At 44.9% G+C, this 15,530-nt stretch overlaps 1 protein-coding gene across 1 annotated transcript in view; it reads right to left on the bottom strand.

The window, feature by feature from the left end:
- IL16 (interleukin 16) overlaps window positions 1-12,243 on the bottom strand; it is a 534,450-nt gene extending 522,207 nt beyond the window's left edge. Inside the window, exon 1 of the mRNA XM_078683325.1 lies at window positions 12,077-12,243. The gene's annotated coding sequence lies outside the window, so the exon portion shown is untranslated. The remainder of the gene's footprint in view (window positions 1-12,076) is intronic.
- Window positions 12,244-15,530: the final 3,287 nt, after the last annotated feature.

Genomic DNA, 15,530 nt, shown 5'->3' with positions numbered 1-15,530 from the left:
ACAGGAATCAATCATCCTAGGACCGGTTTCTGGCTATCAGCCATCATCAGGCAGGATAGCTTGACTCCAGTGGCGTAGTGAGCACGGGACCCACGTCTGGGCATACCCTTCCCCCATATGGCGAACAGCAAAACACACAAGGTGATGGACGTAATGTTGCACATTGGCAAAACATTCACCCCAGTCACAGATCTGGCTTTAATCCATTGTTGTTTTGCTCACCACACCACCCCAGTCCAGACATGGCCATATGCAAATCAGTCTTGACTCTGTGCCTCATGGGAACAGTCCAGCCCAAACTGCCAAGCCATGTCTTCCCTGTATGACATTCTTCTGCATTCTGTCCATCAAGTGTTGTTTTTGCATTTGTCACCCCAAGTGAGATGGGCATGCTCAGACGTGAGTCCCGTGCTCTCCATGCCACTGGAATCAAGCTATCCTGGCTGATGAGGGCTAAAAGACTGAAACCGGTCCTAGGATGATTGTTTCCAGTCCAGGGAGAAGCTGGCTAGGCAGTTTGGGTTGGACTGTTCCCATGGGACACAGGGTCAAGACTGATTTGCATACGGCTGGGTTCAAATTGGAATGGCATGGTGAGCAACAAAACTATGGATTAAGGCCCAGATCTCTGTACTGGGGTGAATGTATGACTTTGTTCTGCATTCTGTCCATCAACTGTTGTTTTTGTATTTGTCACCCCGAGTGGGACGAGTATGCACAGTCGTGAGTCCCGTGCTCTCCATGCCACTGGAATCAAGCTATCCTGGCTGATGAGGGCTGAAAGCCCGAAACTGGTCCTAGGATGCTTGTTTCCATTCCAGGGAGGACCTGGCTTGGCAGTTCAGACTGGACTGTTTCCATGGGGCACAGGGTCAAGACTGATTTGCATATGGCCGGGTTCAAACTGGAATGGCATGGTGATCAAAAAAACTATGGATTTAGGCCCAGATCTCTGTACTGGGGTGAATGTATGACATTGTTCTGCATTCTATCCATCAACTTTTGTTTTTGCATTTGTCACCCCGAGTGGGACGGGTATGCCCAGACGTGACTCCCGTGCTCTCCATGCCACTGGAATCAAGCTATCCTGGCTGATGAGGGCTAAAAGCCTAAATCCGGCCCTAGGATGCTTGTTTCCAGTCCAGGGAGGACCTGGCTTGGCAGTTCGGGCTGGACTGTTCCCATTGGGCACAGGGTCAAAACTGATTTTCATATGGCTGGGTTCAAACTGGAATGGCATGGTGAGCAAAAAATGATGGATTTAGGTCCGGATCTCTGTACTGGGGTGAATGTATGACTTTGTTCTGCATTCTGTCCATCAACTGTTGTTTTTGCATTGGTCACCCCGAGTGGGATGGGTATGCACAGACATGAGTCCCGAGCTCTCCATGCCAATGGAATCAAGCTATCCTGGCTGATGAGGGCTGAAAGCCCGAAACTGGTCCTAGGATGCTTGTTTCCAGTCCAAGGAGGACCTGGCTTGGCAGTTCGGGCTGGACTGTTCCCATGGGGCACAGGGTCAAGACTGATTTGCATATGGCTGGGTTCAAACTGGAATGGCATGGTGAGCAAAAAAACTATGGATTTAGGCCCAGATCTCTGTACTGGGGTGAATGTATGACATTGTTCTGCATTCTGTCCATCAACTGTTGTTTTTGGATTTGTCACCCCGAGTGGGACGGGTATGCTCAGACGTGAGTCCTGAGCTCTCCATACCACTGGAATCAAGCTATCCTGGCTGATTAGGGCTGAAAGCCCGAAACCGGCCCTAGGATGCTTGTTTCCAGTCCAGGGAGGACCTGGCTTGGCAGTTCAGACTGGACTGCTCCCATGGGGCACAGGGTCAAGACTGATTTGCATATGGCTGGGTTCAAACTGGAATGGCATGGTGAGCAAAAAAACTATGAATTTAGTCACAGATCTCTGTACTGGGGTGAATGTATGACATTGTTCTGCATTCTGTCCATCAACTTTTGTTTTTGCATTTGTCACCCCGAGTGGGATGGGTATGCTCAGACGTGAGTCCCATGCTCTCCTTGCCACTGGAATCAAGCTATCCTGGCTGATGAGTGCTGAAAGCCCGAAACCGGCCCTAGGATGCTTGTTTCCAGTCCAGGGAGGACCTGGCTTGGCAGTTCGGGCTGGACTGTTCCCATGGGGCACAGGGTCAAGACTGATTTGCATATGGCTGGGTTCAAACTGGAATGGCATGGTGAGCAAAAAAACTATGAATTTAGTCACAGATCTCTGTACTGGGGTGAATGTATGACATTGTTCTGCATTCTGTCCATCAACTTTTGTTTTTGCATTTGTCACCCCGAGTGGGATGGGTATGCTCAGACGTGAGTCCCGTGCTCTCCTTGCCACTGGAATCAAGCTATCCTGGCTGATGAGTGCTGAAAGCCCGAAACCGGCCCTAGGATGCTTGTTTCCAGTCCAGGGAGGACCTGGCTTGGCAGTTCGGGCTGGACTGTTCCCATGGGGCACAGGGTCAAGACTGATTTGCATATGGCTGGGATCAAACTGGAATGGCATGGTGAGCAAAAAACGATGGATTTCGGCCCAGATCCCTGTACTGGGATGAATGTATGATATTGTTCTGCATTCTGTCCATCAACTGTTGTTTTTGCACCTGGGACACTACTAACCAGGCCCTAGTGCATGTCCTCTAACCCCCTTAAACATGTAGAAATTGTTGTATTCTTCATTAGCATATTAAACTTTCAAGTGAGCCCATAGTATACTGGGTCAGAAAATACACCCATGGCAAGGAAAGGTCAATGTCACATAGGAATTAGCGCACTACTGTGCAATTTACCAGTATGACAACACAAACATGACTCCAGACCTACCACTGTAGCCTGGTTATTACAGTTGTAAACACTGCAGCCGATCTGTCAAAATGACCTTTTTTGATAAAAGAAACCCTCCCTTTTAAATATTATTAATTCACCCCTTTGTTGGCCTAGTAGCAGGGTGCATGGCATTTAAAAGTAGGATATGTAGAAATGTTAAGTTAACACGTCTTAACAATGACTAGCCGCCAAAAGCTATTTTCATTGAAGGAAGGTTGGCTGTTCCTTAGAGAATCACATGGAAGCACTATTAAATAATAATTCTGCTATCTCTGGCTATGGACCAGGTCGGTATCCCCTGTGGTAAAGCTGGACCAGGGACGACTGAATTGGTTTGTTCTGAACCCAGGGACTCTGAAACAAAGACTACAACGAGGAAACAAAGTATAAATATTGAACCTTAAACCCCAGAACTTTCAATTACTGGAATCAAGAGGAACCTCTGCCAAGGAGAGCTGAAGCACTGTGAGGAGGAGACGCCCCTTTGCTGTGTGTTGATTTGTTGGGTTGGCCTGCAATTGCTGCTTCTGCCAAGGAGAGGACAATGACTGGATCTTTGCTGTGAACCTGCTTGTGAAGAACCTCCAAGGGCTTGTGTGTGCTTGCCTCCTCTCCTGAAGTTTCAGGGCCACAAATACTTCACTACTAGCTTCCTTGTACTCCACTGGTGGGAGGTCTGACCTGCCAGGAGATGCCTATTCCAGCTTTGGACCTCTGGAGGTTATTCTTGTTGCTGTGAGCTGAGAACGCTTGAAGAAACCAACCAAAAAAAAATCAATGCATTGCCCCTCCAGCACCTGTTTTTCCAAAGCTGCACCATAGAGCAGGAAAAATTTCTATGCACTGCGACCAAACAATTGACGCATCGCCTGTCAGCGGCTGAAAAATCCACCTCACGCCGAGTCCAGTGCACTGACCTCCAAGATCACAGCACCGACTTCGATGCAAGATCTGCTGTGCGGCTGGAAGAATCAACGCATCGTGGGACCGCAGCTGAAGAAATCAGTCCAACACCTGTTTTTCCGCCGCTTCGACCTCCAGCACGTCCAGATTTCCAACATATTGCACCTGTGCAGCAAGTCTTCTGACGCATCACCCGCAGACCAGAGCCGTCTAGGAATTGGCGCATCACTTTCCCCTACAATTCGGATTCGAAGCATCACTTCTCCTGCGTGCAGCATAACTGTTGCATTTCCTCACCAAGGACTCAGGAACTGAGGCATTACTGGATTTTGCAATGCTTCCCTTCTCTGCGGTTGTTTGGCATTGTGAAAGTTAACGCACCTAAAGGTACATCATGTGAAAGTCACACATCAATAGTTTTCTTTGGACAGAATTGCTTGAAACCTTGTACAAGCCATATTTTGAATTGTGTATGTTGGATTGTTGTTGTTTTGGTCTTGTTTAGTTTAGATACAGATACTTTATTTTCCTAAACTGGTTTGGTGTCTATTTGTAGTCTTTTCACTTTGGTACTGTGTCTGGGTGCAAATACTTCACTCACTGCCTTTGGGTTAAGCCGGTCTGCTTGTGCCAAGCTACCAGGGGGGGGGAGCAGGAGTTATCGAAAGTGTGTAACTCCCTTATCCTGACAAGAAGGAAGGGTCCCTACTTGGACAACCTGCATTCCTCTGCCAACTAGAGACCCCCATTTCTAACATCCCCACATACCAATCTCTCCAAAGCAGTTTGGGAGGCCTGATATCCAGTAGTGCATCCCAATTATTGTTTCCAGCTCTCTCGGCTGCTGCACGTATTAGTAGAACAGGATATTGTATGTCTCGGAGTTAAGTAGACATAATGTGAGCATGTTCTCTGAATTTATGTACTTGAAAGCAGTTGCACCTAAGGTGCAGGAATGGCCCGACTGGGAGATTGTACCACAATGATTTGCAGAAAAAACTGTTGTAAGACAGCAAAGCGTTGCATGCTATTGGTTTTTTGTATAGTTTGGTTTTTAAAAGGCCAGCTGAATGGCAGATCAGGAGATCATGAAAGGGAAGTCTCTGCTTGCTGTATTCGCAAGTACATTACAGTAAATCATTCTGAGAGTTCAGCTAGTGGTGAAACTAAGTGATGGAGTTCACGTCAATCTGCCAGATGACTAGAATATCACTGATGTACTGATTCCAGTTCTTGAAATTAGAGCAGAATAGATTGTCCAGACACAGCACATACTCTGTCTCAAAAGCATGCATGTAGAGATTATCCAGACTTGGGGCAAGGTTACTCCCATAGAAGTCTCCAGAGTTTGTAGATAAAAGCAATCTTCAAATCGGAAGAAGTTCTCTTTCATGGCTAAGTAGTCACACTTATGATGTACGAGATTGGTGTAAGAGAGTTATGTGGCAGGGCTTCTACTGCACAGGCGTCTGGTCTTGGGGGATGCACGTTCAGAGAGATTCTACATTCCAAGAGATCGCCAGCAAGTCTAGGTCTTCTAAAAGTGACAATGACACAATCCCCATAGAATTCCTTGTGCATCCTTCCAATCCACCTCACCCTTTCTGCCATAAGAACCTAAGGGAATAAGTTACTTGGGCGCTGGAGTGCCCATTAATCCAGCAAATAGCTTTATTAATAAGCTCCACAATAGACTTTTTCACTCCAGGGCACAAGCAACAGGTGGTAGATCACACTCTATGATAGACCTCGTGTTTGAAGGGTAAAGAAGCAATAGTCCCCAGCTTGAAAAACAGGTAACTCATGGTATTGTATCTTGTTCCAGCCAGACATCCAATTCACTCAATTCGGCCTCAATACACCCCAGGAGTTCACACAGCCCAGTCAAGGAGATCAGCAATCTCCTTCTAAATGGCACAAATTGTCCCCCAAGAGCCTCTATACATTTTATGGAATCGTAAGGTATTGGTGTTGGCATAGCTAGATTGGCTGCAGATTTTGGTTTGGTTAGCAGACAGTAATTGATATGAAGAGGCACACTTATCTGGGATGTCACAACCTGCACTTTCCTGGCCCAATAGGCAAGTGGGAGCTCCAACTTCAATAAGTAAGGCGGCTAATGAAAGCCATTTTTCAGCAAGGAAATTCCTTGTCCAAAGCCCCCACTGCCTTCTCAATATACCCATTAAATGTGGTTGTTTTCTTGGCAGCTGTGCCTTCAGTATTAGGGCGCAACTTGCACTCAGTCATCTTAGGTGAATGTAAAACCAACGCAAAACCAACACCATACAACAAAGAAGTTAAAAATTGAATAGGCAGTCCAATACAGAATGAGAAATTAATCCAAAGGTTGCTTATTGAGGAGTCACAATAGCAAACTGCAAAACCTTATTAAAAGAAGCATTTGCCCTGCAATAGGTCTTGCATTACTGATAGGTTGAGGTATTGGCTTTGCAAATAATAATGCAACCCCAATAGCTCATACTTTCAGTAATGTGCAACCTAATGCATTGCAAATGCTTGCGTAGTGAGCCAGGAACCAGTATTGTACATCCCAGTGCTGTACCCCAAGCAGCTCCTAGAGGTCCCTAGTGAGCAAGGCACCAGCACTTCATGTCTAGGTGCAGTACCGCAAGCTGCTCCTAGAGCTCCCTAGTGAGCAAGGCACCAGCAATGCGTGTCTTGGTGCAGTACTGTAAGCTGCTCCTAGAGGTCCCTAGTGAGCAAGGCACTAGCACTGCATGTCTAGGTGCAGTACCGCAAACTGCTCCTAGAGGTCCCTAGTGAGCAAGGCACCAGCTCTGAATGTCTAGGTGCACAACCACAAGCTGCTCCTAGAGGTCCCTTGTGAGAAAGGCACCAGCACTGCATGTCTAGGTGCAGTACTGCAAGCTGCTCCTAGAGGTCTCTAGTGAGCAAAGCACCAGCACTGCATGTCTCAGTGCAATACCGCTAGCTGCTCCTTGAGGCCCCTAGTGAGCAAGGCACCAGCACTACATGTCTAGGTGCAGTATCGCAAGCTGCTCCTGGAGGTCCCTAGTGAGCAAGCACTAGCTCTGCATGTCTACAAAGTTAGTACTTATTGACATTATAAATGGCAATGTTTTTGTACCTAGCATTTTCAGGGTGCAGTACACTATGTGGCCAAAGAGGGACGTCTTTTGGTCACATATGGTACTGCACCCTGCAGAAGATACCCTACCCATAATGCATTGCATGCAAAGCAGTACTACAAGTACATTCAAATAGCTATGTCCATGTATACAATTAGAAGCTTTGAAATGTGCCAAAAGAATTGTTACCTTAATTTTGGATTACGTTGTACTCTGTGTGGAGTTTATGAAGGGAAATGTATACACAGTCTTATATAAATGTGAGATGTTCTAGTGAGTGAAGTAACCACTGCCAGCCTTGCTTTGGACCAAGTGTGTGTCCTGTCTGAAGACTTTTAAGAAAATAGTGCCTTGAGTGGGCGGAGCTTTATGCCCATATCCTGAATACAGCATGTCTCATAGAGACAGCATAAGTGCTGCCTAGGCAAGACCTAAAAACAAATCAAGGGAGGTAGTCCAGCCCAGACTCTTCCAATCTCCTACAGATGCTGCAGAATAAGGTAAAGCGCTTAAAAGGCTCTTGGCACCTCCTCGTCTGCAAGCAAATATTAAAGGTTTAGAGTGGGAGACAGGGTCCCACCCCATCAAATGTGCATAGAGTCAAAACAGGCACAGAACAGGGCCAATGAGCACTTGGGAACAATGTCGTACCCTGGTTCATATGCAGCCACACTAAAGATTACTGCCTTGTGGTAAGGAACTTTCCCAACTAGCATACTAGAGTGCAAAAAATCAGTGCATGCAGCAGGATATTGGGAATCCTCACAGGTAAATGTAATTAAAGTACCTGAATGGAATGAGAATAGACTTGTTATTGGAGCCAAACCGCACTAGGTCACAAAGCCAAGGGGGTGGCCCTGCTCTGGCTCTTACTGGCACTGGCAGTTGCAAGACGGACCCACCCTTGGTCAGGCCCACTGTGTCCAGCACCGCAGGAGGTGACAATGCACTTTTCAAAGCGCACTGTGCGGGAACCAGTGGCCCTCCATTTCCTGGGCTCAAGTTGTTGTGGGACAGCGACACAACAGCAGGATGGCAAAGATCTCCCAAGGTGCACGAGCAGGTTGATTAATAGCACAGGGTTTTAAAACATTGTATTTTTCTTTGCAATGTGACATTTGGCACTGCTGCCTGAGATAAGCTACCCCTTCACAGAGATACAATGCATGAAAGCCGTTATGCCATAACTAGACAATTTAGTGATATTCAACAGTATTTCTGAATATATTATTTTACTGTTTCTGATCAATTATCTCCAACTCTTGACTCGTGATTCATTATATAGTTTTCTGCAAATAATCTTCGCACTTATTAAGCTAATTTTTCTCATTCAAATTTCGGCCTGGATGAACTGAGTGGTTGAAGACACTCATATCAAAGTGAGGTACACTATATAAAAACAAGATTGCAGAGCAAACTTCAGCATAGGAGTATACTAGGGGTAATCAAGGGTGGCAGCTGCTGCCCTGGCTTGACTGGTACCCTGGCACTTCCATGGCTCCCTTTGATCACATGGGTCATTCAGTCAATGGCTGGTACCCAATGTAAGCAGTACATTTGAAGCAATGCTTACTTTCTGTGGTTTCCACGCCTTCCCCTAAGCTACAAATAAGAGGTTTCCGAAGGGTGAAAGGTGGGATAGGGGGTCAAGCATATGATGTTATGGGGGGCAATGAGACTGGCTTGTAACTTCTGCTGTCCCAACATGTTGGTAAATCAATGTCCATAAACTTTAGCAGACTAGATAAAAAAAATCGAAATAAATGTGTACCTTGTTAATACATATTTTATAGGTTGGGAATTGCCAAACTTGACTTCCATGATATTAATTGCCTATTATTTAGTGTACCAAACGTATTGGCATACAAGCAGGAGGTGCACACCAAAGCCATCTGACTAATATTCCTTCCACACCTGTCCATGCCTTGCACATGCTCAAGCACCTAGACTGATCATGGAATGCCTCCAAAACATCAAGGCTTGTACATAAGCAACTTAGAACCATTTACCAACCGTATATAAGAACTAACCTCACCTCCAAATCATTACCAAGCAAACAGAGACGGTCTGGTACCACTTCTCACTCCTAGGGAAAGAGAAACAGTTTTTTTCCAAATAGCACTTTCAGAGCTTCTATTTAAACCCTTATATTCTTGCTTCTGCATGGTGGTAATGCCCTGTTGCAAGTCTTCCCAGACTTTATTATTTTAATCCCTTAAGAGCATCCTACGCCCCTCAGTCCTCTCATTCAAGGCATGAAGAAGAAATATGATCATGTCACCCCATCCTGATGGAACTCCATTGACTCCCATTGCAAACTGATCCATCTTCAAAACCAGCTGCATCATTTGCATAATCATCACAACCACCATATATGTTTATCTTGCGGACTAGCTCGCCTGCTCTGGCAGTTCTTGGCACGCACGCAACCAAGATCACCAAAAACTGTAAAAAAGAACGAAAAACAAAGTAGCAGAACCTTTCCATCTATGATACCAAGGATATGGAACAACAACCCCATATTCATTGGGCCAAAAACATCTCCAATTTAGGTAAGAGTTGAAGGCACACCTCTTTAAAGAACACTGCACAAACCAGCTATCTTATCACTTCTTGACGTTATGCTTTTCTTTGACCATGTACAGTGCTCCACTCCTTTTAGGCTATGCTGGCAATATAGAAATAAAACATACAAACATAAATAAACAGAGGACTTCCCCGTCAGTATGCACCACACCTGACAATCAATCGTGACCTTCACTTGACAACAATGTTCACCTTACTTTCCTACCAATATACACCTTTCCTTAATATCAATACTCTCCTCATCTTGACATTAACGTCCCTCTTACTTCCCTGCCAATATAGACCATACCATCTAATCAATACTCACTTTACCTTGTCATCAGTGATACCCTTTGTTACCAGTCAATACACACCTAGCTACCACGTGAAAATTCACTTATCCATATTCACATTTCTTCCTCGTTAATGTGCCCCTTGTCGTTCTCATTGCTCATCTCAGCTCTTGTTCCCTTTGACATCCTTTTAGGTTCCTTGTGTACAAGTTCCTATATGAATATTTCTGTCCATTGGTACACAGCACTACAATGCTATTATGGTCACTATGGGACATATTTACAAGGAAATGTAATAGAACTAAACTGCGCCAAATTTGGCAGCGTTACACTCTGACATTTCCAAAACAAAGGTATGCACCGTATTTACAACAATACTGCGCATCCATGTGTTTTCTGTAGTGCTGGCACTAACATTAGCTATCTAGAACTAATTAAGGCACTTTTGTAGCATAGTGCAAGGGTGCCTGGATTGCAGGTAATGATTGTTTATGTGCATGAAGATTTCCCTTCCTGAAATAAACAATCAATGATGATGTGCCACCTTGAAGTGTGCTGTATTTTGCAGCACACAGAAATAGCAAATCGTCATTATTTAATGATTGCTTATGTGCAGGAAGGGGCACCTTTCTGCATATCAACAATCATTAATGGCGTTTTGCCGTTTCTATATGTGCTGCAGCAAAACATGAGGAGAAATAAAAGCATTTCTCCTCGTTGCGCTATTCTACTGCCTGCTATTGCATGGTGTTAGTTTTTGGTGCTGCCTCAGATTTAAACATCCTTGTAAATCTGGGGCAGAGTCAAAATGCAATTAGTGTTGCAGTGGAACGCCCACAGCTACCCCCATAGCACACCCCTTTCATGCAAAGTGATGCGTGTAAAGGGGTTATATTTACAAGGCAGCGTTAAGGCACTTAGTGTCCCTTTGTAATTATGGAGAAGAGCATAGCGCCAGCGCCACTAGAACGTCACTAAAAAGTGACGTTCTGGTGGCACCATCTCCTTGTCAACATACCCCTCTGTGCGCCATGCAAAGGCCTCCTTCTATCGATCTTCTACATGTATCATTCAAAATATGAACCACACCAAAAGACGGCAGTATGTCCAAGAGGAATGCTCAGGATCAGAAGCAGCTCTGCGCTGTTGCTCACGGCTAGTACAGACCGACAATGCATTGTAAGTGAACACAAATTCGCCTTGTGAAATATTTAGTGAAATATTTTCCCTGTGAGCTACTACCTACACCAGGCTACTGGGCCAGGAAGCAAAGGACATATAAAATGTGAGCTCACCATAAACACCTGACTTGCAGACTCGAGAGAGTAGAATATCAAAAAAACTAACAATATGCAGAAAAGAAGCACCAAATCTTCGGCCATAGGAAGTATATATAATCGGGAATTAGCAAAGCAGAAATTGAAGTAAGTGGCAGTCTACAGACACTTAAATATGTAGGGGTATGAAGATTTTATGGAGACTACCAGCCTGATTCGTGTACAGGCCGTTTTGCGTGGCCCTAATAGCGAATCATAGCGACTCGCTATTGAGGACACGCAAAACGGCATTCATGTAGGAATTGCTAATTAAATAGCGATTCCTACATGTTCTTTATTTGCGAGTAGCAATTTGCTACTCGCAAAAACTCCCCATTCATTCCTATGGGCCAAGAGGCCCATAGGAATGAATGGGGAGTATCCCTTATTTGCGAGTAGCAATTTGCTACTCGCAAATAAGATAGCGATTTTAAGGGTGCCAGGGGTGTCCAAAGGACGCCCTGTAGCACCCCTAAAATGCACATTTGAACAGGTGTTGCGCACACACATGTGCAACATGCAACTTAGAAAAATGCTTTTAAAAGCATTTTTCTGAGTTTTTGCTATTTACCGACAGGTCTGACCTCTCGGTAAATAGCGGCCCCAAAAGTGCAAAATCGCAATTTTTTAATGTGTCATGAATAGCATTTGAGGAATCTCTAATAGAGATTCCTTAAATGCTATTCCTCGTATATTTGCTAATTCTTAAATAGCGATTTTTGCATTTGGGATCTTGAATACCAAATGCAAAAATCGCACTTGCAAAGGGCCAGATTCTCAGAATCTGGCCCTTTTGCGAGCGCTATTGGCTACATGAATCAGGCTGCAAGTCCTTGAAATGAACAGAGATGCTTGCTGGCAATTACGGAATACAGGAAAGTTGCTCTCTGGTCGGCCCCAATATGTGTGACCGGTTCTACCACAACCCCGGAGCCCCTTCAAGCCACAAAAATGCCTGGAACCTTTACCTTTCTTTCAATCGCAGTGTAAAACATCGCAATACAAATGAGGTATGGCAAAATTGGACTTACCATCGAAAAGTATTGAAAATGCCTTGCTATTGTTCATGAAAAATCTAGAGAGCTCCAAGAAATGCTTTCTCCCATTCCTGCAGGAAATAATTTCTGCGAGCTTTGGAGCGCGGCTCGTGCTCTTCAGCTAACGTGTAACCAGCCCCTCGGTGTCCAACTCCTTCTCCTGCGCTCAGAAACTCGTTACTGCTTCAGAGTGGGCATTCCAGCAGCCGCCCTGCTTGCAAGACAGATGTGTATGAAGGCTATGGTATTTCGCTGCCTCCACCAATGAGATCGTACGCCTTGTCCCGTACCACAGTCAGAATGTAAAACCTCAAACTTTCCTTTGGACTCCAAGTCAGTCTCTGCTCTGCAAGAAAGCAAAACACAGCCAACTGCTGCACGCGCTAATGCAGGCCATGGAAAAAAAAGTGCCCAGATGCTTAGATCACCCTGGGCCTTCTTAACGCTAAGCAGGGGCCGATGAACCGGCCCTTTGTGTGTTTATATAATTTCACAGCGCAACACAGCAGCCTTGGTTCGTGCGTACTGAAATGATTCATTCAGCTCGAGCCTCGCTCTGAAATAAGAAAAATAGCTTACTTTACCCGTGCAAACACCTTTCAGAAAGTCTGCAGGGGCCCTGCTCAGTTCACGAAAAATAAATAGAGCAAAATCAAAGGAGGACTGTGACTGCCATGCAGTCAAGAGGCACTTTCACCTCAACGCCACGAGAGTGTGTTTTGGCAAGCTCAATATGATTGGATACGAAATTTAATTTGAAATATTTGCTGCGAATATTGCAACGAGGTGGACAGGTTGCGCGCCCTTCGGTCAGCACGTGCAGCGAAATGGCGAACTGTGGGGAGTTCATGGAAGGGACCATCCTATTTCATCCATCACTGTTTTTTTTTACACATAAATCACAAAGCATACATATCAGGAGTGAAAACACAATTTTGCCAGGAGGAAAACTATTTCTCTATATTTATGGTTTAATAATCCTCAGGGGAGTAAATGCATTTGACTCTTTTCAGAATCCCTCGGAAGCATTGTTGGATTGAGGGGGGTTCCCAAATTATTTTCCTAGCAGCTATTCATGAGCCGGTACTCGGTTCCAGACCAGCCTAAGTACACACACCAACCTAAGTGTGACCTATACTTTACAGATTAAGCAAACAATCTCGGTTCTGTCGGAGCATCACCTTGCAGGAAGGGTGATGGGGGAATCTTTTCCTTCCCACACAGCTACAGCCAGCTACATATGCATCACTTTACGCACAATCAGAAATTTCTTTTGTTAGAATATTTCCCTGTGTGTAGCAGTTTTTGGAGAACAAACAGAGCATGCTACATGCTCCCACCATGCAGCCAGAGTCAGCACCCCGTTTTACATTTTGGCATGAAGTAAATGTTAATATAATAACGTGAACGCGTTTCTGGCTTTCTAGTGCCACAGGATAAAGACTGATTTGCATATGGCCAGGTCTAAACTGGGGTGGCATGGTGAGCAAAAGAATGATGGATTTAACCCACATCTTTAGACTGGGAGTGAATGTTTTGATTTGTTCTGCATTCTGTCCATCAATTGTATGCCTTTTGCTTCCTCGCCCTAAGTGCGCCAGGTATGTCCAGACGTGGGTCCCGGGCTCACTGTGCCACTGGATTCAAGCTATCAAGGCTGATTAAGGGTAAAACCCCGAAACCGGTCCTAGGATGCTTGTTTCTGGGCCAGGGAGAAACTGGATTGGCAGTTTGGGCTGGACTGTTCCCATGAGGCACAGGGTCTAGACTGATTTGCATATGGCCAGTTCTAAACTAGGGTGGCATGGTGAGCAAAAGAATGATGGATTTAACCCTAATTTATTGACTGGGGTGAATGTTTTGAATTGTTTTTCATTTAGTTTCTTGGGAACGTCAGCTGTGTGTGTGTTTATGCATGTGTATGGTGCTGACATTACTTCAATCAGTACCATTTATTTAGCATACAACGGAAAATTAAATGTTCTTGGCACCTAAAGTTTTTTTTGTACCATGCAATAGAATCCATTTTAGTTGACCTTAAAATAAATTAACATTTAGGGGCAGATTTATGTTGGACTTGCGCTACGTTTACGCTGCCGTTGCGTCACGCAACGGCGCGGAAATGTGGCGCATCCCTGCGACCTATTTACAACATGACGCATCTAGGCAGATGCCTCACGTTGTAAAGCCCTGCGCCACATGAAACCTGCGTCAGGTTTCATGTGGGCGTTCTGTCGCAGGGTGGGCGTTCCCTCGTAGGAAAGCCCAGTAAAACTGACGCAGTGAAATCTATAAGATTTCACTGAGTCAGTTTTACGACGCTGCTGGGTCAAATCCTTACGCCTGCTTGAAGCAGGCGTAAGGAGTGACACACCACGTTATGTATGGGTGGCCTCTGTACATTGCAGGAGTTGCGTCGCACTTGCGACGCTACTCCAGCAATGCGCCGCCCGTACACCACAAGATGCGTCACGCATCTGCCCTTCCTTGCACCATGGTGCGCCGCATTGTAAATGCGGCACATCTGTGGTGCCGCAAGGAGGGAATTGCGTGACGCATCAGTTCTGGCGCATCCCTGCTGATTTGCAGAGATGCGCCAGAACTCATAAATCTGCCCCTTAGTTCAAACCTGCAAAGAACAAAACGTATGTTTTGCCGGTTGCAAGAATCAGTTGTTTGTTGTGCAAAAATGTAAATGTCCAGTATTTGTAAAGCACGAACATAATGCTATAGAGAATTTTACCATGATTGTAATTTGTGACCTGCGGCTCTCAGACTGATAGCTGTAACAAACTCATTAACTCACTGATTGCCACATGTATCAAAGCTCCATTTTGCATTCTCTAAATAAAGAATTTTAGGTAATTGCTATTTAGGGACCGCAACATGGTATGTAAGAAAATAGCAGTTTGAAATCTTTGATAAATGCATTTTTTGTGCATTTTCAAAAATTGCACATGGTTACCATTGACTTGAAGTAGATGGTAATAGCATTTCCTAAATGCCCAGTTTACATTTGCAGTTTGCATAGGGAATCGCAAAGTGCGATTCCCTCTTTTGTGTCGCAAGTGTAGGTATTCTCAAAAAATTTGAGTTTCTAAAATGCAGTGCCAAAGCCTTTAGACACAAGGCCGTTTTGCATTCACAAACTGTCAAATTTAGCGATTCGCCCCATTTGCGAATGTAAAATAGGTTGATACATGTGGCCCTGAGTTATCTGTGATCTGGAGCTGACACATTAATCTTCTAAGCTATTTGTATGCGTTTCAAACTTGTAGTCTGCAGGTCCATGCAGATGTCAGAGGTGAACTTTTAACTTGCTAATTTTTCTTGAAGGTTACAATTGAATGCCTTCATACTTTGTAATTTTGTACACGCTTAACATCAATATAATTGGTAAATCACAGGTAACACATGCAGCCTCAAGGCATTCTTTGTTCACAGCTCC

The sequence above is a fragment of the Lissotriton helveticus genome, chromosome 3_1 (assembly GCF_964261635.1).
Source record: "Lissotriton helveticus chromosome 3_1, aLisHel1.1, whole genome shotgun sequence".
Taxonomy (NCBI): domain Eukaryota; kingdom Metazoa; phylum Chordata; class Amphibia; order Caudata; family Salamandridae; genus Lissotriton; species Lissotriton helveticus.
Note: the sequence above shows the minus strand (reverse complement) of the source record. Positions and strands in the feature narration are given on the sequence as shown.